General features: G+C 39.9%; 2 pseudogenes; both read left to right on the top strand.

Moving 5' to 3' along the window:
• Positions 1-24,380, top strand: part of LOC130862527 (non-receptor tyrosine-protein kinase TNK1-like) — a 414,731-nt pseudogene that overhangs the window by 389,085 nt on the left and 1,266 nt on the right.
• Positions 1,325-24,345, top strand: LOC130863101 (E3 ubiquitin-protein ligase RNF220-like; annotated as a pseudogene).

Below are 24,380 nucleotides of genomic sequence, written 5' to 3'. Positions count from 1 at the left end.
CCACCCCTGCAGAGGATCTGGGAGATTGGACTTTGAACCTGCTCTTAAGAACCTTATTCAGCAGTGCTGTAGGATACGAAATCAAGGCAGATATATCAATTGTGTTTCTGTACACTGTCTAGTTCTTATTGATTTTTTTTGTGTTATACATTTTTCTCTACTCTCCTTCCTGCCTCTCCCCACCCCTTCAAACCACACATGATCCCCATGTTCCCAATTTACTCAGGAGATCTTGTCTTTTTCTACTTCCCATGTAGATTAGATTCACGCATGTCTCTCTTAGGGTCCTCATTTTTGTCTCGGTTCTCTGGGATTGTGAATTGTAGGGTGGTTTTCTTTATATTGAGTGAGGTAACCTAGACCCAGAAAGACAAATACCATATGTACTCTCTCATAAGTCACTTTTAGACACTATTTAATTTTGAAACATCATTCTAAATATCATCCCCAAAGAAGGAAAACATTGAGGGCGAATCTTAGGGCAGAAGTGTCACAGCCTTCCTAATGGTCTGTGCTTGCAGAATTTTAAAAATTGTGGATACAGCCAAGAGATGAGGAAAAGGAATTTTTAACTAAGCACTAGAAAAGATTACAAAGAGCAAAAACACATTCTTGTTTTCTTTGTCTTTCTATGAATCCAAGCAAATACAACAAAAAAGTGGCCCAGACACATTTTAGCTTTTGGGTATGAGCGGAATGAAATGAAAGACTGGGGAGCAATGCCTACAAAATGCTAAAAAGATTCCAAGAATAGAAAACAAGTGGTCTGAATAATGGGTCCATCCATCAGGACCTCTCACAGGTTCCAGGCACAGGGCCTGAGGAGAGGGAATCTCGCATGAATGAGCACAGCAGGGCCGAGAAGGATCTGAACCAACACACAGTTCCCGTCAGTGTTTGGCCTTTGCAGGTCAGACAGGTAGGTCAGTTTCAGAGCTGCAATTGGCAGGGGTTTGCAGGTGAGCTGTGCAAGGCAGGCCAGTTTCCTGTTTCTGGAGTCTGAGCCAGACACGTGCATTCCATTCCGTTGTGAGTGTCTGCACTCGTTAGCATGCATGCATCCTCGTCGCTAGGAGACAGGGATTCCATTCAAACTGAACCACGGATCTGCCCTGGCAGGACACTCCTGTGGCGCGGTTGCGATAACTTGTTTGCGTTTCTAAGTTTCAGTGTGGGGTTTGGAGGGAAGTGGGTGGCAAAGGCAGGGGGATAGGGAGGGTAGGGAGGGCCTTGGCGGCCCTGGGTCTGAACCGTTCAGGAAGACACTGAACCATTCATGATGCGCAGACACAAAAACCTTCAGGGCAGGCACTGGTATGCCCGCATGAGGGCCTTCTGCCTGGGCTCTGGGTGCCTTGAGGACAAAATCCAGCCATGTCCTAAATCCTTCATCCCGTATATACCTGAGGAACAGCTCCAAAGGGCGGCCGCCACGGGTGACTTGTCTACAGTGGAGCGCTTTATCATGCCCAGTATATACCCCGTGGATAATCAAGGCAGGAGGAGAAGGTGAGAGAGCCTGTGCTGGGAGATGGGCAGGAGGGGTGGGGCCAGGCAGGCCAGTCAGGGAGAAGCTCTACCTTCCAGGGTGCCTTCCTAAGGGAGGGAAGAAGAAAGGCTTTGCTTCTGCTTTCACTGAGTCATTTTCTACCTGCCTTAGCTCCTTAAGCATCTGGAGTCCACACACCTTGGAAGGGTCTTGCTTTTGGTCTTTCTCTATGGGAAGCCAAACAGTGGGATCTTGAAACCTTTTACATTGCCTCTTTTAGAGCATTTTAAAAGTGATTTAGCTAGTAAGACCATATACATTTAATTTAATTTATTAAGTATATAAAGACTTTTTAGAGTTCTGTATATGAGTGTTGTGCTTGTGTGCAATTTTTATTTGCACCACGTGTGTCAGAGAGGGGCATTGGATCCGCTGGAGTTATGAACGGATGTGGACTGCCAAGTGGGTGGTAAGAATCAAACCCAAATCCTCTGTAAGAAAAGTTAGTGTTCCTACCATCAAGCCATCTCTAACCCTTACTATACATGTATTTAGTACTAAATTATATATTGCAAAAAATTGTATCATGAGATAGATTTTACCATACGACATCAACATTAAGGCTAAAAAAAGATTCTGTAGATAACTGTTAAGCCCATTTGAGTGATAACATCTGTTACTTCCCTTAATCTTCCATTAAGTTGGTGTCTGGCAGATCTGTCCACTGGTGAGAGTGGGGTGCTGAAGTCTGCCCTATCAATGTTTATGGTTTGATGTGTGATGTAAACGTCAGTAATATTCTTTTACAAATGTGGGTGCACTTGTATTTGGGTATAAATGTTCAGAATTGAGACTTCATCTTGATAGATTTTCTTCCTGTGATGAATGTGAAATGTCCTTCTCCATCTTTTTTGACTAATTTTACTTTGAAGTTTGTTTTGTTAGATATCAGGATAGCTACACCAACTTGCTTCATACATCAATTTGGGTAAAATATCTTTTCCCCAGAGACTTGAAGAAAGTTCCTGTTTGCTAAAAAGGGGGACTATATCTATCAGGAGAACTTGGGGCCCTCTCTTTAACATATGACTGGTGCTTATTGTCAAGGTCAGTGTTTTCTCAACCCCAGCTCATGTTGTGTCCATGGGGGCCATGCAAAGTTGGGGGACATGCCACCAAAGTCTATTAAAACAGAAGCAAACTTTATTCTCAGAAAGAATTTTAAATTTTACCAGAATAGAATTCTGGGGGGGGGGGGATTGAAAAAAAATAAATCTTCATGGGGTAAAAAGCTTATCATCTTCATTAAAAGAAAGCATTTTTAACAAATGGTGCTGGCATAACCTGATCTCAACCTGGAGAAGAATGAAAATAAATCCATATCTATCACCATGCACAAAACTCAAGTCCAAATTGATTAAAGACCTCAATATAAATCTAACCACACTGAACCTGATAGAAGAGAAAGGGGGAAGTAGTCTGCAACACATGGGCACAGGAGACCACTTCCTACGTATAACCCCGGTAGCACAGACAATGAGAGCAACAATAAATAAATGGGACCTTCTGAAATTGAGAAGCTTCTTAAAGCAAAGGACACAGTCATTAAGACAAAAAGGCATTCTAATGAATGGGAGAAGATCTTCACCAACCCTGCATCAGACAAAGGCATGATCTCCAAATATATAAAGAACTCAAGAAACTAGACATTAAAATTCTAAGTAACCCAATTAAAGAATGGGGTACTGAACTGAACAGAGAATTCTCAATAGAAGTTCAAATGGCCAAAAGATACTTAAAGTCATGTTCAACTTCTTTAGTGATAAGGGAAATGCAAATCAAAACAACTTTGAGATAGCATCTTACATCTGTCAGAATAGCTAAAATCAAAAACACCAATATTATCCTATGCTGGAGAGATTGTGGAGTAAGGGGAACACTCATCCATTTTTGGTGGGAATGTAAACTTGTGCAACCACTTTGGAAATCACTGTGGCAGTTTCTCAGGAAACTGGGAATCAACCTACCTCAGGATCCAGCGATACCACTCTTGGGAATATACCCAAGAAATGCCCTATCATATTACAAAAGCATTTGTTCAACTATGTTCATAGCAGCATTATTTGTAATAGCCAGAACCTTTAAACAACCTAGATACCCCTCAATGGAAAAATGGATAAAGAAAGTGTGGAATATATACACATTAGAGTACTACTCAGTGGTAAAAAACAATGTCATCTTGAACTTTGCATGAAAATGGATGGAAATAGAAAACACTATCCTGAGTGAGATAACCCAGACCCAAATTATGAATATGGTATGTACTCACTCATTAGTGGACTCTAGCCATAAACAAAGGACATTGAGGCTATAGTTCACAAGTGTAGAGAAGCCAAATAACAAGGTGAACCCAAAGGAAAATAATTATATAAATACTCCTGGAAATTGGAAGGAGACAAGAATGCTAGGCAAAAGTTGGGAGCATGGGGGTAGTAATAGATGTGGGAGTGAGGTTGGGGGAAGGGGAGAGGGGGAGAGAGAAGGCAGAAAAGAAGGATTGGGGAGAGCTTGTGGGAGTGAGAGGGCTGAGATGGAGGAAGGGCAGATACAGGAGCAGGGAAGAAAATATCTACATTAAGGGAGCCATTTTAAGGTTGCCATAGATTTGGCTCTGGAGGGGATCCCAGATGTCCACAGGGATGTCCCCAGCTAGGACTTTGAGCAGCAGAGGAGAGGGTGTCTGAACTGGCCTTGCCCCACTATCACAAATTTCAAATATCACCATAGAATCTTCATCCAGTGATGGATGGAGATCGAGATAGAGCACTGGTGTGAGCTCCCAAGGTCCAGTTGAAAAGCAGAAGAAGGAAGAAGAAAATGACCAAAGAAGTCAGGACCATGTGGGGTTGGTCCACCCATTGAGACAGTGTGCCTGATCTAATGGGAGCTCACCAAATTCAGCTGGACTGGGACTGAACGAGCATGTGATCAAACTGGACTCTCTGAATGTGGCTGACAATGGGGGCTGACTGAGAAGCCATTGATAAAGGCACTGGGACTTGTTTCTACTGCATGTACTGGCTTTTTGGGACCCTAGTCTGGATGTACAGTTTCCTAGGCCTGAATGTAGAGAGGAGGGCCTTGGACTTCCCACAGGGCAAGGTTCCCTGCCCTCTCTTAAGACTGGAGGGTGAGGGAAGAGGATGAGTGGGGGAATGAGAGAAGGGGGGAAGTGGAAATTTTTGAATGGAAAAATAAAAAATAAATAAATGAATAAATAATTTTTTAAAAAAGCTTATCATCTAACAGAGACTATAGCCAAAGTTGAACTTGTAAGGCTGTGATCAAGGACGGTTTCTGAACTCCACCCATTTTTATTGAATTTTATTGAGCTCTACATTTTCCTCTGCTCCCCTCCCCCCCCTTCAACCCTCTCTCAAGGCCCCCATGCTCCCAATTTACTCAGAAGATCTTGTCTTTTTCAACTTCCCAGGTAGATTATATCTATGTATGTCTCTCCTACAGTCATCATTGTTGTCTAGGTTCTCTGAGATTGTGATTGTGAGCTGCTTTTCTTTTTTTTTAATGTTTAAATCCACTTATGAGATAGTACATGTGATAATTGTCTTTCTGGGTCTGGGTTTGTGTTATCTCACTGAAAATGATGTTTTATAGCTCCATCCATTTTCCTGCAAAATTCAAGATGTCGTTATTTTTTCTGCTCTGTAGTACTCCATTGTGTAAATGTACCACATTTTCCTTATCCATTCTTCAGTCGAGGGGCATTTAGGTTGTTTCCAGATTATGGCTATGACACACAATGTTGCTGTGAACATAGCTGAGCACATGTCCTTGTGACAGGATTGAGCATCCTTTGATATATACCCAAAAGTGGTATTACTGAATCTTGAGGAAGGTCGTTTCCTAATTTTCTGAGAAATCGCTACACTGACATCCAAAGGGGCTTTACCAGCCTGCATTCCCACCAGCAATGTAGGAAATACCCCTTTTTATAGCAAGAAGCAACAATCATTAGGAATAAGAAAGGAATTTTTATAATCTCAAGGTAAAACTCAGATACAAATTAGCTTTGGGGTTTTGTTTGTTTGTTTGCTTGCTTGTTTGTTTTTTACAATTTCTATTAACAGAGTTTTTGAGTTACACTAGTGTTTGTATTTAGTCCATTGTTTCCCCGGTGCTCCCTGATGGTGGTTATCAAAGTGCCAGTTTCATATAGCAGGGAAGGGTATGGGAAAATTCACAACCAAAGAGTCAGGTATACCCCATCATTTAAAGGTTAACTCAGTTCACATCAGTTGCTGGTCATGAGTGGCTGGGCGGGGCAGTTATCAAAAAGCTGACCTTCAGCCTTGCAGACAGAGATATTGGTTGTAAAGCAAAGTAACCCCACTGTTAATCTGTAAGCTGCTCAGAAAGCTGCTGACAGTTTGCTCTCATTCTCCTAAGCTTACAACTTTGTGTTTCTTTCTTTCTACGTTCTTATTTCTGGAATCCACATTTCTATATTCTTATTCTTGGACTCTTCACTCACATGCCTCCTTTCTCCCATTTAATTCTGTGTGCAACTATAGAGTTTAAAAGATGTATTCTTTTTCTGTCAGCACACTGGCAGCTATTCAAACTCCCGCTCAGAGCTTATCTGTCTCCCTCCACGTCCTACCTAACACTGACTCCACATTTCCTCTTTGGAACCTGAACTCCCACTGAAGTAACTTTCCAGCCTATGATATCATGAGTTGTAAGTGACATCCCCAGGTCAGAGATGCTGAAATGTGAATAATGTAACACTGGCCTACAGCCCTACTTACAGTGAGGATGAATTGGGGAATTACAAAATTCAAGGCTAGCGTGGGCAATATAATTCTTAAAATGTAAGCTGATTTGAATGAAAATTTGCACGTGTGCAGTAGGTAGAACTCTGCTCTTTCTCTTCATTGAAATTCTATCTTTGATAGCAGCAGGAAGAGTAATCATCATCATTATCCATGAACCACTGAGCTGCCAGGGCTAGGAACACTTGCACATGCTTTGTGCAGACTGAAGACTCACAGTAGCACTGTGTAAGACAGCTACTGTTCCATCCTCCTCACAGGGATGAGAAAATTGAGTAATGGAGCTCATAGAAAGCCAAAGAATTAGCAATTAGAGTAGGATGTGAATCCAAGCTGAGTTGAACCTACTGACTGTTGTCTTCTTGCTCAGACAGGCCACTCTGCTCAAGCATGCAGCTCCTGATAAAGCACTTGCTTGAATGGAGTAGCCATGCACTATGTCCCTAGTCCTGCAAATGAACACTTGAGTAGAGAAAGAAAGAAGGAAATCCCAGGTGCTGCTCTTATTTGGGAAGGAAATGAATTACATACTATCTAGTTTTTACAATATAATGTACTCTGGCATAGTATTCTGTGATTTCCTAAAATATTCTTTCAATTTATAGGACTTCATTGCAGATGGCAAAGTTTTTAAAACAGAGGAGAGCAACTGTGGACCCAGTGGCTGAGCCCAACAGGTACGGTTCTTTCTACCTACAATTTCAGTGCTGTTCTGAGGGCAACAACTGCTGAAGTCAGGAATACGAAATGATAGGAAGGTTGGCTTAAGCTTGAAGCCACATGGTTAGATGGCCCAGCACATGTGAAGCATTGGCTGGATAAAGATCCGTTCAGACCACAAAGAAAGAACAGTATACTCTACCAGGACTGAGTTTGTTAATAATCTGATTTTACTAGTGGTTTTATGTTAATATAGGCAACTTCACATTAATATTTACTATTTTGAAAACTATTGACTTGGTTTAATTCTTATTAACAATGAAATTTATAATCACTTGTAGTACTTCCACTCTCTTTTTATCTATTTTCTTTTAAAATGCTTTATTTAACATAAGTGCATTTAAGCAGTCATCTTATCTCTTTGATCACACATTGTTGCAAAGTGGCTTTTGAATAGTCAAATACATTAGATTATCTATCATAACAATTAAATGCTATAATCACGTGGGATACTTTTGTTCCAATCCTATCTGAATTGTTTTGATGTTGTGTTAGTGTACCATGTACCCAAACTCCTGGAACAGCTGATATGGTTAGGAACAATTATCCAGGGTGAGAACAAAGAACCAATACTCAAGTTCCACAGCTTTGCTGGGATCCGTCAGCGGTGGCCATTGGACATGGTTCTGTAGACCAGGTCCACACAACAGGGGTGAAGTCCAACATGGAAGCAGGGAAAACCTGGAGATTACACTTCAGGAATCTTGAGCTTAGCCACAGCTGCAAAAGAGTAAGGATGGAGCAACTGCATTCCCCTCCTGTGAGTTTTGGAATGGGCTGTGACTCAATGTCACAGAGCAACATTTCTGATGGTTTGGCATCTGCTAGAAAACAGGTAAGTTACAAAATCAGTAACGCATGTATGGTGTCAAAAATATGGTGGCCTGTGGGAGTGCTGGCACTGTGATGGATGCTTAAAGGCCACGGTTGGTTCCTGTCCCACCAAGTGCATCTCTTGGGAGGGAGCATCGAACTCATAGTTAAGTGTCGAAACACAGTTTAAAGTTATTCTTAAATAAATGTCTAATATAAGTTATAATAGGAATGCAAGAATAGGGAACTCAGAGAATTTTATAAATGTTTTTATATGAATATTAAAATAATTATCACTTTCTAACTACATCACAGAGAAGTTTCACTTGGGAAAGAGTCAAAATCAGTGCTTCGAACATCTGCACAGAGTAACGCAGGTAAGACTTTTGATACTACATTCCTCTAAGTCACTGGTTCTCAAACTGTGGGTTGTGACCTTTTTGGAGGTCAAATGCCCCTTTCTTGGTCACCAAAGACCATCCTGCATATTGAAATTTACATTACAATTCAGACCGGTAGTAAAATTACAGTTCTAAAGTAGCAACAAAAGAATGTTAGTGCTGGGGTCAGTGCAGCATGAAGAACTATATTAAAAGGTGGCAGCACTGGGAAGGTCGAGAACTGTCGCTGTAAGTGGTTTACCCTAAGTAAATACATTGTAAAAAAGAGTAAAAGTTTAACTCCCCCAGAATGAAGTATGTAAATACAGTATAAATGAAGAGATCATTTCTAAGAAATTTCAGATACCAGACATATTGTCTGAAAACTTTAGGTTTACTTATGTTGGGGCACTAACATATAAGCTATCAATGCACAAGAAGAGTTCTAAGCTAGCCCATTGTACGTATCCTCTATACATTACAGCAAATTTGGCTTGTAATGAAATCTTTACAGCCCATTCTCTTACAGTCTATATAACAAATACTTCATATTTTGTGTCTATAGATTATTGCATAGTTTACTAAAATTTGCATACATCCCAAGATAATATATAATATTCAATCATTTTCATTAATCTGTTGTCTAATATATAACTAGATCATCTTTCTACAATGTCTATTTAGATAGCTTTCCATACCTTCTCATGGCTATTTTTATGCATCCCTCATTTAAAGGCGATTGTGTTGTCATAATATATCACAATAGATTCTCTAAAGATGGTTAAAGACAATCTTTGCATTTTCTTTTTCTCTCTTTTTGTGTTTGGCAGTACTAAGAGTTGAACATGGGGCTCTGTGAGCATTCTAATCAAGCAGTCCTCATTCTAACCATACTTCTAGCCCCTCATTTCATGTTGTTTATGAATATCATAGAACATGCTTACCCATCATTTCCATGTTCCAAAACATGATTTCCACAGAAATTCCTTACAGCAGGAGGAAAATGAACAAATGGCCCTGCTTTGTACACACAGCACCGACTGCCCTGTCCTCCTCCACTGATCCCTCTTCTGTGACACCCAGCTCCAAAGGCCCTGTCCTCCTCTACTGACCCTGCTCTGTGACACCCAGCTCCAAAGGCCCTGTCCTCACCTACTGAGTCTCTGTTGCTTCTGTTAAAAATGCAACTATGAGTTGTGCTTCAAGCAGCTGTCATCACAGTCTGATCTTGGAAACCACACTAGGGAGCAAAATCTGTAAATGAATCCAAATGGCCCTCTTCCCACAGTGATGAGATGAGCAGCGTCAGAATTGCGACACCACGGGGAGTTTCTTTTGCATGATTTCTGTATGAAAACTGTTGGATTTTATTTGTATGCATGAGGATTGAATCAAGAAGTCCCACGTGCGTGCCCAGCATGTGCTTTGTCCCTAAACCACAGTCCCAGTACATTCGTTTGAAGGGTTCAAGTACTTTATCTTGGTCATGGGATATGCTGAGAAGTTCTCACTTGGTTTTCACACACCTTAAATGAGGTGAAATAAAGAATTCTTTTGTATCCTCTATGGAGAGTCAATGGAGGTATTTAGTGATAACTTGAGTAAATGAATAGTTTTAAGCACATAAAGATACTTTTGTACCACACAGTAGTCATCCAGGAGCTTGCTGCTCTGTCCCCAGAGTTGTTGCTTTTCTTGTCTTTCACTGTACATGTAGCACAGGGAACACAGCTGTGAACTAAGATGTCTTTCCAATATTTCTGGTCATGGAAGGTGATGGAAGCTGATCCTAAACTTCCTTACACTACGCAGAACAGAGAGAGCAGAACTAGAGCTCAGGAGCCTCTTAGTATCTTTCCCAGATGTGTGTGTAGCTAGGGGTGTGTGAGAACCCTGAGCTTTGCTGTGCTCACAAATGGGAATCTTTTGCAAAGGTCTTTGTCTCTGGTCTCTTTCTGTACCATGTATCATGCCATGCTGTGAAGAAGAGTCACCATAAATCCATCTATCTTGTAGACAGACTCTCTGTCCTAAAAGAATAATTTCAGTTAACCAAGAAGGAAAATTATTGGAATATTAAAAAATAAATATCTTTTAAAACTCTTCCTAGCACCACTGGTCAATACCACCTCCACCATCACCACCACCACCATCACTACCATCTCTACCTCCACCATCTCCACATCCATCACCACCACCACCACATCCACCACCACCTCCACCACCTCCACCACCACAATAACTATGACAAAACACCTATTGCTGACACTGTCAGTTTATACCAGTAAATACCACTTTCTGCCAATCACAACTCAGTTGGGATCAGATATCACAGATGTTTATTTTTAGCTATAAATTTTGATAGAGTTTTCTTCTCTTGCATTTTATTGATTCAACAAAATATTAACAAGAGTTCTCAATGTATTGGTTACCAATAAAACAATGTCTACTATCGAATATTCTCCTTACCACAAATTTTGCCCAAGTAAAATGTATAACGAATGTAATTTTTGCCATTATGAAGGTATATTTTTCTACAGTTGTTATTAAATACATTTCCCCTTTTCTTTAGAAGTGGATGGCAGTACTGATTACATATCACCATTTAGGTAAGATTTCATATTTTAAAATAAAATAAAATGTTTGGGGAATACAGAGATAAGTTAGCTTATACTTCTGAGATCGATTTTATTTGAGAAACATCAGTCAAATTCTGTCCAGGAGTTTCTATGGTAAGTGAAGAATAGTTGCTAGCATCTACTTAGATGACATTTTTCATTGACTTCTCTACTTCCTATGATTCTCCAGGGTTTTTGTCCTTTCTCACTTGCTCTCTCATTTAACAATTCTATTCTATTTAGAATTTTACCTTTTTCTTGCTTATATTTTTCCTGTGATTTTTTTCCATTTCTGAGAGCAAAGTGTTCATTTTCTTCTGAAGACAGGTAAAAGAATCTTGAATTTCAGGATTTTAAGACCCTTAGAGTCTTAGATGTGAAGCTCAAACAAACAACAGTAACTTATATGGATACAGGAAAAGGCAGAAATGAGGTTTTTTCACTTAAACTCTTAATTATAAAGCTGCAGGTCACCTTACTTATTCACTAGAATGCAAGAGTCTAATTAGGAGATTATAGTGTGTATAGTGGAGCTATGGAATGGCATAAGTGTAGAATTAGCATTTTGTTCACATAGAGGAAGATGGGCATGAGTAACCAGTTCAAGGTGGAGCTTGAAGAGGAGCAAGAGTGGTTTATGAAGAAGTGAGCATTTTAGAAAAATGATGATAATATGACTACAGTGTATGATAATTTTGACAAAGAAAATATTAAAATGTGCATGTAAAGATATTAAAATTAGCAGTCAGGTGGTGGTGGTACATGCATTTAATCCCAGCATTCGAAAGGCAGAGATAGACAGATCTCTGTGAGTTCGAAGCCAGCCTGGTCTACAAGAGCTAGTTCCAGGACAGGCTCCAAAGTTACAGAGAAATCCTGTCTTGAAAAACAAAAACAAACAAAAAAAAATAAAGAAAAAAGAAAAGAAAAATTATCTCAGAAATCTAGGTTAGAGCTAGAGTTTTGTAGGTAGAGTTCTACCAAACAAGTTCAAATCCATAGAATGCCCCAAAGATGGCTGTTGCTAACTGTATCTATAATCCCTGTACCGTGGAAGGAGGACACAGGAGACACTCTTGAGCTCTTCAGGCAGCAGTCTTTCCAATGAGTAAGCGCTGAGTTTAATGAACAACATTGTGTAGAAAACCATGTGGGACCAGTGAGTAACTCAGTGGGTGAGCACACGTGTCATTTAGACCCACTTACATGAGTTGAGTGTGGTTTAGACAGTTTTGCTATGGCACATAGTGGATGCTATGAATCTTCAACCAAGCAGAAGGATAAGCAAGGTCAATGTAGCTGTATGCTGTACTGCAGTATTCTTTGTTTTTGACAGGGTGTGTCACTAAATTCAGGGCATCGGATGTCCTCGACATGTGTGTTGAATCATGGGGGTACAGTCACAGCCACTATGTAAGAAATTTTATAACCTCTGTCTCTAAGGACCACAGCATTAGCCATTTCTTTTGAAATATATGGTCCATATATATAGGCAACAAATAGGTCTTCCTAACTATCTGTTTGACTCTTGAAATGTCCAACTGAGATGTGTCTTTGACACCGTCATCCTAGAATTATCCAGAATCTTTGGTGTTTGTGCAGTCCATGACAGATAATTTTCTTCCACATTTTAGCTGGAGCTTTCAAAGTGGATATACAAGCAGTTTTGTTCTTTTTGCATTTCAAAACTTGTGCTGAATTCTGTTAATGTTTAGCTATGAAGCAGGTTGTACTTACAGAGTCATATGTCACAGACAATGGAATACATTCTTAAGGCTGAAAAGTTCTTTTCAGTATCCATCTACATGTAATGTGTTTAGCCATTATTTCCAAAGTAATAGCTCTCTGTATGAAGATGAAAGTCTATTGTTTGTTATTCTCATTGCTGTCTAACTAACTCTCCCTACTTATTCAAAACCTTAATTTATTTAAAAACTTTGTGTCTATTATTCTGTACCCAAGAATGTGGTAACTGAGGTGTACAGTAGAGGGCATCATATCTTGTCGAGTTACAGAAGTTAATGAGTTGTCCCACTTGGGCGCTGTGCTTTGATCTTAAAATGAACCGAAGTCCTCTACAAGAGCAGCAAGCTGTCTTCCCTACTGAGCCGTGGCTCTAGCATCATATTCAAACCCTTCTGTGAAGTCCACATGATCTTGATATTCACAGGGAGTTGACAACCTCAGTCATTTGCTTCTCTTATCTGGCAGACGACTTGAGATGGTACCATTCTTAATTACCACATCAAAACATAGAAAGACACCAGAATTTCTTTCTCTCATACCAGAAATTTATGAGCAGGCTCTTTAGATTTTATTCAGCATCTTTGCTGTTGTGGTGGTAGACCTCATTCCTTTGCAGATAAGGGCCTACTTCCTTTTGCACCTACAAGTGGTCTGTTTTGCACAGTAGTGAATTCTTTGAAACCTGGTATATTCTTTGGATTTAAGAGTCAAACCATGTGATGACTCTTCATCATCTGTGTTTAAAGAAGGTTTTATCTTTTATGTCAACTAGAAAAACTTGTAGAAGTGAAGGGCCATTCCTCTTCATGATGTTCAAATTAGTTTTCAGTCCCCATTTATTACTTCCAAAGTCAAGGACAATCATGTTACCTAATTAAATGGGGCTATGTATCAATATAAATTTGTTACAATTTATGAAATTCCCAATATACTGCAAATTAAATGATCCCAAAACATAAAACAACTAATACCCAAGGTGGGGATTCATAATTTTTTGATATTTGTATTATTTCAAGGCTACATCTTACAAAATCACATGTTGGGCTTACTTGGTATTCTAAGTGAGTTCAGCATTAAAAACAATTCCATTTGCTGTTTTGTTCATTCATTTATGTTGCTATCCTAAGTCAGTTGGCAGTTGTGTAAAATAAGCACAAAGACCTAAATAAAAAATGTGTGTGTTTTTTTTTGTTTTTTTTTTTTGTTTTTTTTTTTTTGTTTTTTTTGCTGTTTCTGTGTGCATATGTATGTTATAGTGAAGAGGTAAAGATTCAAATTTTTGTCATTTCTTCGTTTCTTCTACATGAAGAAATATGGTATGGACAGCAGTTATCAATCATAATCATCTGCTGAAGAATGAATTCAAAGTTGTTTGTGCCAGGTGTCTGCACATGACTTTAGTCCCAGAACTCAGGAGGAAAAGACTTACATGGTCAACATACTAGGTTTCAGGACGGTTGAGCTACACAGTGAGATCCTGTATCAGATAGGGATTCAAAAACAGAGGATTTAGAACACTTAACAAATGTTTTCCATATGAATAGTAAATCAGTGATAACTTTTGTCACAGCAGAAGAACATCTTTCCAAGAACCAGAACAGATAAGGAAGAAGCCTATCACGTTTAATAAAGGTAAGATTTTTTATAGTAAACTACTCTATCTGTTCCTTTCTACCCTAAATAAAATAAATAAGGATAAAAATTTTAGCACTTCTAAGGAGTCAAGGAAATCAAGTATAAATCTGGCTCCATTGTTTTAAAATTTGTTTCTTAATATTCAGGAAAGCCAGAATTAATAAAATTATTTTAAGCACTTTCAACTATGAAAACACACTGTCAAATATGTGGCATATTTGATTTTGACACTGATATATGTGTTGTGTTTATGTAAGTGAGACTATGGAGACCTACATAACCATACTGTAGCAAATTGGAATGCTAGAAAAATTGATATTTCTTTCAATTTTTATAACAAATGCTTTGTCCTTTCTAATGCCTATGATTACAAATTTGGGTGTTTCTAGAACGTAATTATGTCACAAACAAAACTTAATAACCAATTCCTTTCATTAATTTCTTACCTAATGAGGTAATGCAAAACATCTGGGTTTTTTAATTACTTGGCACTTTCTCACTTGAGACAGTTTCCACTAGCTCCATAAAGGTTATCTTTATTGATATGTCCTTAACTTTACAGAAACTTCCCATTTCAGGAGGTCCCACTTATCTATTGTTTCTCTTAGTGTCTATGCTAATGGTATTATATTTAGGAAGTGGTCTCTTGGGCCTGTGCTTTGAAGGCTACTTCCCTCTTTCTCTTCTCTCAGGTTCAGTGTGGTCAGATTTATACTGGTGTCTTTAAAAACATTTGGACTTGAGTTTTATGCTTGGGGATAGATATGAATCTATTTGCATTCTTCTGCATGATGGCATCCAGTTATGCCAGCACCATTTATTGAAGCTGTCTTCTCTTCCCTACTGCATGATTTTAGCTTCTTTGTCGAAAATCATGTGTTCATAGATGTGTGAATTAATATCCAGATCATTGATTTTATTCCATTGGTCTACTTGTCTGTATTTATGCCAATACCAAGCTGTTTTCCTTACTGTAGCTCTATAGTAGAGCTTGATGTCAGGGATGATGATGCCTCCAGAAGTTTCTTTATTGTACAGAATTGTTTTGACTATCTGTCTTTTTTTCCCTATGAAATTCAATATTGTTCTATCAAGGTCTGCGAAGAATTGTGTTGGGATTTTGATGGGGATTGCATGGAATCTGTAGATTGTTTTTGGTAGAATTGCCATTTTTACTATGCTGATACTTCCTATCCAAGAGCATGGGAGGTCTTTCCATTTTCTGATAGCCTCCTCATCTTCTTTCTTCAAAGACTTAAACTTCTTGTCAAACAGGTCTTTCATTTCTTTGGCTAATGTTTACCCCAGGATATTTTATGTCATTTGTGTCTATTATGAATAGTGATGTGTCTCTGATTTCTTTCTCAGCTTCTTTATCATTTGTATATAGGAGGGCTATTGATTTTTTGAGTTGATCTTGTATTTTGCCACATTACTGAAGGTATTGATCAGCTGTAGGAGGTCCCTGGTAGAGTTTTTGGCGTCACTTATATATACTATCATATCATCTGCAAGTAGCAAAAGTTTAAGGCAGCCTACTGAATGGGAAAACATCTTCACCAATCCCACATCAGAAAGAGGAATGATATACAAAATATATGAGGAACTCAAGAAACTAGATATCAAAATTCCAAATAATCCAACTAAAAATGGAGTACAGATCTAAACAGAGAATTCACAACAGAAGAATCTCAAATGGCCAAAAGATATTTAAAGAAATGTTCAGTATCCTCAGCCATCAGGAAAATGCAAATGAAAAGGACTCTGAGATAACTTCTTACACCAGTAAGAATGACTAAGCTCAAAAACACCAATAAAAGCTTATGTTGGAGAGGATGCAGAGTAAGGTTTGCATTCCCAATACTCCTCCATTGGTATTGGGAATGCAAACTTGTGTCACTACTTTGGGAATCAGTTTGGCAGTTTCTCAGAAAACTAGGAATCAATCTACCTCAAGACCCAGCAATACCACTCTTGGGCATATATATACTCAAAGGATGATGAATCATACTATAAGGACATTTGTTCAGCTATGTGCATGGTGGCATTATTTGTAATAGTCAGAATTTAGAAATAATTCAGATTGCCCCTCGAATGAAAAATGGATAAAAAAATGTGGTACATCTACTCAATGGAATACTACTTAGCAGTAAAAAAAAAAAAGAAATCTTGAAATTTGCATGCAAATGGTTGGAACTAGAAAAAAACATCCAGAGTGAGGTAACCCAGACCCAGAAAGATGAGCATGGTATGTACTCACTCATAAGTGAGCAAAAGCTCTAAAGCAAAGGATAATGAGCCTATAGCCCACTACCCCAGAGAACATAAATAACAAGGTGAACCTTAAGAAAAACATATATAGTTACCTCTGGGAAGGGAAATAGACAAGATCTCCTGAGAAAATTGGGAGCATGGGGCTGGAGGGAGATGAAAGAGTAGAATGGGAGGAGGAGGGGAGAAGGAAAGGGGAGGAGAACTTGTGGGAAAAGGATGATATATATGGGGGAAGGACAGAGACAGAGAGCAAGAAAAGAGATATCTTGATCGAGGGAGCCATTATGGGGCTAAAAAGAAACCGAGAACCAGAGAAATTCCCAGGAATTCACAAGGATGACCCCAGCTAAGACCCTAAGCAATAGTTGAGAGGGTGCCTGAAATGACCCTGCCCTGTAGTCAGATTGATGACTATTTCAAAAGACATCATACAAACTTTATTCAGCAACTGATGCAAGGAGAGTCAGAGATCCATATTGGAATACTGGTCTGAGCTCCCAAAGTCTAGTTGAAGAGTGGGAGGAGTGAGGATATGAGCTGATGTGGGATTTCCCTCTGTGTTCTGTCTGTATATTCTATTACCATTGGCTAATAAAGAAACTTCATTGGTCTATGGAAGGCAGAATAAAGCCAGGAAGGAAATCTGAATAGAGATGTAGAGAGAGAATTGGCAGAGTCAAGAAGATGCAACTTAGCTACCAAAGAAGAGAGACACCATGTTGGTGCCAAAGAAGAGAGATGCTGGAATCTTACCAGTAGGTGGTGACATATAGATTAATAGAAAAAGGGTTAATTTGGAGTGAGCATCCTCTGCCTGAACAGTCCAGAGTCAGTGAACTCCAAGAGAAGATCCTATCAGGCAACCTCGTGGGACCAGGTCCATGCCAGCGAACTGTGTAAGACCAGGGCCAAGCCAGTAACCTCTGCTAGAACAGGCCTGAGCCCTTGACCTCCTCTGGAGCAGGTCTGAGTGAGTGACCTCCATGGGCGCAGGCTTGAGTCAATGATTTCTGCCAGAGCAGGCCCAAGCCAGGGATTTCCATGGGAGCTGGCTTGAGACAACCACCTCCAAGCAACCATGCCTGAGCCAGCAACCTCCATGGCGATGGCCTAAGTGGGCAAACTCCCTGGGTGCAGGCCCAAATGACCTCTGGGATTGCAGAGCAACTTCTGGGAGTGCCAAGCAGCCTCTGGGAAGGTCAAGTGACCTCTGTGGTGACTGGAACTGTGAACCTGACTCCACCATGAGGAACAACTATTGGAGTCTTGGATACACTGGCACCCGGAAGAGTGATCACCAGGGACACAGCCTCAACTACACGAATTAGAGGGAAAAAATGGGTAGACAAGATAAGAACACACACAACACCATAAAGAATAATACAACACCAACAAAAACTAGTGACTTTAAAACAGCAAGTTTTGAACACCCAATACAGATGAAGCAGAAGAAAGTGACCAAAAAATAATTTTAGGAGAATGTTTGAGGCTTTTTAAAAGGATATGAAAGGTGGAGCAAAAGACAAACAAAATTTGGAAGAAATCAACAAATCCCTTAAAGAAAACCAAGAAAAAGCAATCCGACAGGTGAAAGAAACAATTAAAGACTTAAAAACTGAAATAGATACAATAAAGAAAGCACAAACTGGGGGAATTATAAAAATGGAAATTATGAGAAAACGATCAGGAACCACAAATGCAAGCATTAACAGCAGAACACAAGAGATAGAATGGAGAATCTCAAGCACTGAAAATATGAGAGAGAAAATATTCGTCGGTCAAATAAAATGTTAAATCTAACAAAAGTTTAATACAAAATGTCAAGGAAATATGGAACACCATGAAAAGACCAAATCTAAAAATAATAGGGATAGAAGAATGTAAAGTCCAACTATAAAGCACAGAAAGTAATTCAACAAAATCATAGAAGAAAACTTTCCCAACCTAAAGAAAGACATGCTTAAGAAGATGCAAAAAGCTTACAGAATACCAAGAAGACTGAACAATAAAAAGTCCACTTTCCACATAATAATCAAAACACTACATATACAGAATAAAGAAAGAATATTAAGGGCTGCCAAGAAAAATGGTCAAGTAACATATAAAGGCAGACTGATCAGAATTGTGCCTGATGTCAATGGAAACAAGGAAAGTCTGAAGGTCCTGGTCAAGCGCTATGCAGACATTAACAGACCATGGATGCTAGCCCAGAGCACTATACTCAGGAAAACTTTACATCATTATATATGAACCAAACAAGATATTCCATGACAGAACCAGATTTAACCAATACCTAGCCACAAACCTACCTCTACACAAAGTATGAGAAGGAAAACACCAACCCAAGCAAGTAGCTACATCCATAAAAACACAGGCAATAGGAGATCTCACAACATCAAAGTCCAAAGAAGGAAAGAACAGACACAATAATATCACCAACAACCTAAACTAAATAACAGGAACTAGCAATCACTGGTCATTAATAACCCTTAATATAAATGGACTCCACTCACCTATAAAAAGACACCGGCTAACAGATTAGATATAAAAACAGAATCCATCCCCTTCTGCAACATTCAAGAAACACAGGTCAACCTCAAAGACAAACATTGCCTCAGAGTAAAGTGTTGGGAAAAATTTCTCCAATTAAATGAACCCAAGAAACAAACTATTCTAATATCTAACAAAATGGACTTCAAACTAAAATCAATCAAAAGAGACAAAGAAGAACATTTTATATTAGTCACAGAAAAAATCCATCAAGAGGAAACCTCAATACTGAACATCTATGTCCTATATACAGGGGCCCCCTATTATTGCTTAAATGACACACCAAACCCCACACAATAATAGTGGAATACTTGAACAACCCACTGTCACCACTGGACAGGTCTGCAAGACACAAACTTAGCAAAGAAATAAGGGAACTAGCAGATGCTATAATTCAAATGGGCTTAACAGACATCTATAGAACATTCCATTCAAACATAAAAGAATATACCTTCTTCTCAGAACCTCATGGAACTGTCTCAAAAATTGAACACATGCTAGGTAACAAAGCAAACCTCCGCAGATACAAAAAAATTTGAAATAACCCCATGAATCTTAAAAGATCACCATGATTTAAAATTATAATTCAATGGCAACACTAATTTCAGAAAGCCCAGAAACACATGGAAATTAAACAATACTCACCTGAATCACCAATGGCTCAAGGAAGAAATAAAGGAAGAAATTAAAGACTTCCTAAAATTCAACTAAAATGACCATACAACATACACAAATTTATGGGACACAATGAAAGCATTGTTAAAAGGAAAGTTCATAACACTAAATGCCTACATAAAAACATTATTTTGAGTGAGGTAACCCAGATACAGAAAGACAATTACCGTATGTATTCCCTCATATGTAGTTTTTAAACATAAAACAAAGAAAACGAACCATAGAAACCAAAATCCCAGAGAACTTAGAAAACAATGCGGACACTAAGAGAGACTTACATAGATCTAATCTATATGGGAAGTAGAAAAAGACAAGATCTCCTGAGCAAATTGGGAGCATGGGGACCTTGGGGGGGAGGTCTGAAGGGGGGAGAGGAGAGGCACAGAGGGGACCAGAGAAAATTGTAAAGCTCAATGAAAATAAAAAAAAAAGAACCTGAGACCTGAGAGAACCAACATGGCCGCTGCGGCTTCTGGAACTGAGTGGGTGGCAGAGCATCAGAGGCTGGGGCTGGAGCTGCACCTAGCCTCAGCCAGGGGTCCCTTTAGAGCAGCCCTGGCAGCTATGCCAAGGGTCCTGAGCCGCCAGGGGAGCAAGGAGCCCAGCGAGAGGGAAGAAGTAGACAGACCTTCCTGTGAGTGCAAGCCAACAGGCAACCCAACTGAACACTCAGATTGGGAAAATGAACGGAGGAAGCAAGACGAAGGGCAGAGGGAAGGCTCCTGCATGGCCGAGGATGATGCTGTGGACATAGAGCATGAGAGCAGCAACTGCTTTGAGGAGTATGGCTGGTGTGGGCAGAAGTGGATACAGGCCACCACACTCCTGGAAGATGGCTTCCGAGGCTCCCGCTTTGTCATGTGCAGTGGCAAAGAGAACCCAGACAGTGATGCTGACCTGGATGTGGATGGAGATGACACTCTGGAGTAAGGGAAACCACAATTCACAGAGGCTGATGTCATCCCTTGCACAGGAAAAGAGCATGGTGAAGCCAAGGAGAGAGAGGCACTCCGGTGTGCAGTCCTAAATGGTGATCCCCCCGGCACCCCCATCAAGCTTGAGTTCACTAAATGGGACAGTGACGAGATGCATCCACCAGCAATGGTGAAAGCAGAAAGCAGGAGGCCGTGCAGAAGACCTGCAAGGACAGTGGCACTGAGAAAATCATCGGTGATTCAGCTGTAGCTATTTCTGAGGCCCTAAAGGCTCATGTCAGGGAGCTTGAAAAGCCGCTATCATGGGGGGGGGGGGAATACAAATGTCTCACCTGCATGGATTTGTACTTCATGCCCCTAATGTCGATCCAGTTTTGGCATGTGCACTGTGAACGCTGGCTGTGGACTCTGGGTACCAAGAAGCTCTGCCCTCAGAGCAATACCATCACAGCGCCTGGAAACCTGCAGCAGAATCTACTTGTAAGCTAGCCATCCCAGCAGGCCTTGCCTGGAGCAATCCCACCTGCCCCAGCCTCTGTGACAATGAACCCCTTTCCCTTTGTACATAATTGCACACAGGTTCCCGGTGTAAATACATGCACATACACACCCAAACACACATATAGGACTCTGGAGCCAAAGTGGAGCAGCCCTTCCTGCTTGTTCCTTCTGAACTTGGGGACAATGCCTCTTTTGTCTCTGTTTCCAGTGTGGGGCAGAAAGGTAGGGATAGGGAGTAGCTGGACAAGGCTCCTGAGATCTGTCCGTCCCCTAGACTGACTGACAGACATGCAAACAGCAGACAGAAGCAAATGTAATATAGACTGCGTATGCTTACAATGTTGTATATATATATATGGGACACTTTGCCCTCCACGGCAAAAGAAAGAAAAAAAGAACCTGAAAAATTCCACACTAACCAGTTAACAACACCTGAAAACTCCAGAACAAAAAAGAAACAACTCACTCATGAGGACTAGACAGCAGGAAATAATCAAATTGAGAGCTGAAATCAATAAAATAAAATGAAAGAAAACACTACAAAGAATAAATGAGACAAAGAGTTGGTTCTTTGAGAAGAATCAACAAAATAGACAAACTAAGCAAAAGGCAAACAGAGAATATACAAATTAACAAAATCATAAATGAAAAAAGGAACATAACAACAGACATGGAGGAAAGCCAGGGAATTGTCAGGTCATACTTTGAAAACGTGTACTCCACAAAATTGGAAAACTTAAAGGATATAGACCATTTTCTGTATAAATATCACTTACCAAAACTAAATCAAGACCAGGTAAGCAAATTAAATAGACCTATAACCACTAAAGAAATAGAAACAGTCATCAAAAGTCTTCTAACCAAAATAAGCCCATGACTAGATGGTTTCTGCACAAATTCTACACAATTCTAGAATTTTCAAAAAACTAATACTAATAGTCTTCGAATTGTTCCACGCAACAGAAACAGAAGTAACATTGCCAAATTGTTTTTAGAAGACTACAATTACCCTGGTACCCAAACCACGCAAAAACATTACTAATAAAGAGAGATACAGATCAATCTCACTTATAAACACTGATACAAAAATGCTCAATAAAATACCAGCAAACTGAATCCAAGAACACATAAGAAAAATCATTCCTTATGACCAAGTAGGATTCATCCCAAAGATTAATTCACCACATAAACAAACTGAAAAATAAAACATGATCATCTCATTAGATGCTGAAAAGACCTTTGACAAAATACAGCATTCATTCTTGGAGAGAGCAGGGATACAAGGAACAAACCTTAAATCTTTGAAGAAATTGAAGAGGACACCAGAAAGTGGAAAGATCTTCCATACTTTTGGGTAGGTAGAATTAACATAGTAAAAATGGCAACCTTACCAAAAGCAATCTACATACCATGTAGAAGAATGAAAATAGACTCACATCTATCACCATGCACAAAACTTAACTCCAAATGGATCAAAAACCTCAACTTAAAGTCAGCCACACGGAACCTTATAGAAGAGAAAGTGGGAAGTACCCTTGAGCACATTGGCACAAGGAACCACTTCCTAAATATAACTCCAGTAGCACAGACACTGAGAGAAACAATTATTAATTGGACCTCCTGAAACTGAAAAGCTTCTGTAAAGCAAAGGACATGGTCAGCAAGACCAAACGACAGCCTACAGAATGGGAAAAGATCTTCACCAACCCCACATCAGACAGAGGTCTGATTTCCAAAATATACAAAGAACTCAAGAAATTGGTCATCAAAAACCAAATAATCCAATGAAAAAAATGGGGACATAAACACAGAACTCTCAACAGATGAATCTACAATGGCTGAAAGACACTTGAGGAAATGTTTAACATCATTAGTCATCAGAGAAATGCAAATCAAAACAACTCTGAGATTTCATCTTACACCTGTAAGAGTGAACAAGATCAAAAACACTGGTGACAGCTTATGCTGGAGAGGATGTGGGGGAAAGGGAAAACTCCTGCATTGTTGGTGGGAGTGCAAACTTGTACAGCCCCTTTTGATATCAGTATGGTGATTTCTCAAAAAAATTAGGAAACAACCTTCCTCAAGACCCCACAATACCACTTTTGGGTATATACCCAAAGAATGCTCAATCACCTCACAGGGACATGTGCTCAAGTATGTTCATAGCAACATTATTCATCATAGCCAGAACCTGGAAACAACTTAAATGCCCCTCGATCAAAGAGTAGATAAATAAGATGTGGTACATGTATACAATGGAATACTACTCAGCAGTAAAAAAACTAAGAGATCTTGAAATTTGCATGCAAATGTTTGGAAGTAGAAAAATCCATCCTGAGTGAGGTAACCCAGACTCAGAAAGACAAACATAATATGTGTTCCCTCATAAGTGTCTTTTAGACATCAAGCAAATAAAAACCCAATCCCAGAATCTAGACAACAAAGAGGACCCTAAGAGAGACACATGGGTCTAATCTACATGGAAAGTAGAAAAGGTCAAGATCTCCTGAGTAAATTGAGAGCATGGGGATCACAGGATAGGGTAAAAGCAGAGGGAGGAGAAAGGGAGAGGAGTGAAGAAAAATATATAGCTCAATAAAAAACAATTAAAAATGGGTAAACCTAAGATATAAGAGTTAGTTAAGAAGTCAGAACAATCTTCTGGCTCTGCCAGGTCACACGTTTAAAGCAGACTGCCATTCGCCCTAGAAGTCGACTCCAGACATGCTCCCCAAAGCCAGTTCCCTGTGGCTACTTCGGCTGCTCCGGGACATCCAACTGGCCCAGTTTTACCGGCCAATCCTTGAGGAGCTTAACGTCACTGGGCCAGAACATTTTGACTTTGTGAGGCCTGAGGACCTGGACAACATTGGCATGGGCAGGCCTGCCCAGCGCAGGCTTGCTGAAGCCCTGAAGAGGTACCGCTCCGGTGTCAAGTCTAAGAACTGGGTCTACAAGATCCTTGGGGGGGAGGGGGTTGCACCTGAACAGAAGGAGATGGCTCCACGCTCAGACAGTCTTCTGTGTCTCCACAAGCCAGAGGGGGGACTCAAGAGTCTGATTCCAGAGGGTGCCGTGTGCAGAGGGGAGCTCCACCCCCACTGCCTGTGGCCCTACTGTGCCTTTTCTTGCGTCAGTTGGCAGGAGCCATGACGTACTTGGGGTCCCGTGGGTTAGTGCACCTGGAT

This window comes from Chionomys nivalis, chromosome 20 (assembly GCF_950005125.1).
Source record: "Chionomys nivalis chromosome 20, mChiNiv1.1, whole genome shotgun sequence".
Lineage (NCBI taxonomy): Eukaryota > Metazoa > Chordata > Mammalia > Rodentia > Cricetidae > Chionomys > Chionomys nivalis.
The sequence above is the reverse complement of the archived record's forward strand: the minus strand, read 5'-3'. Positions and strand labels throughout refer to the sequence as shown.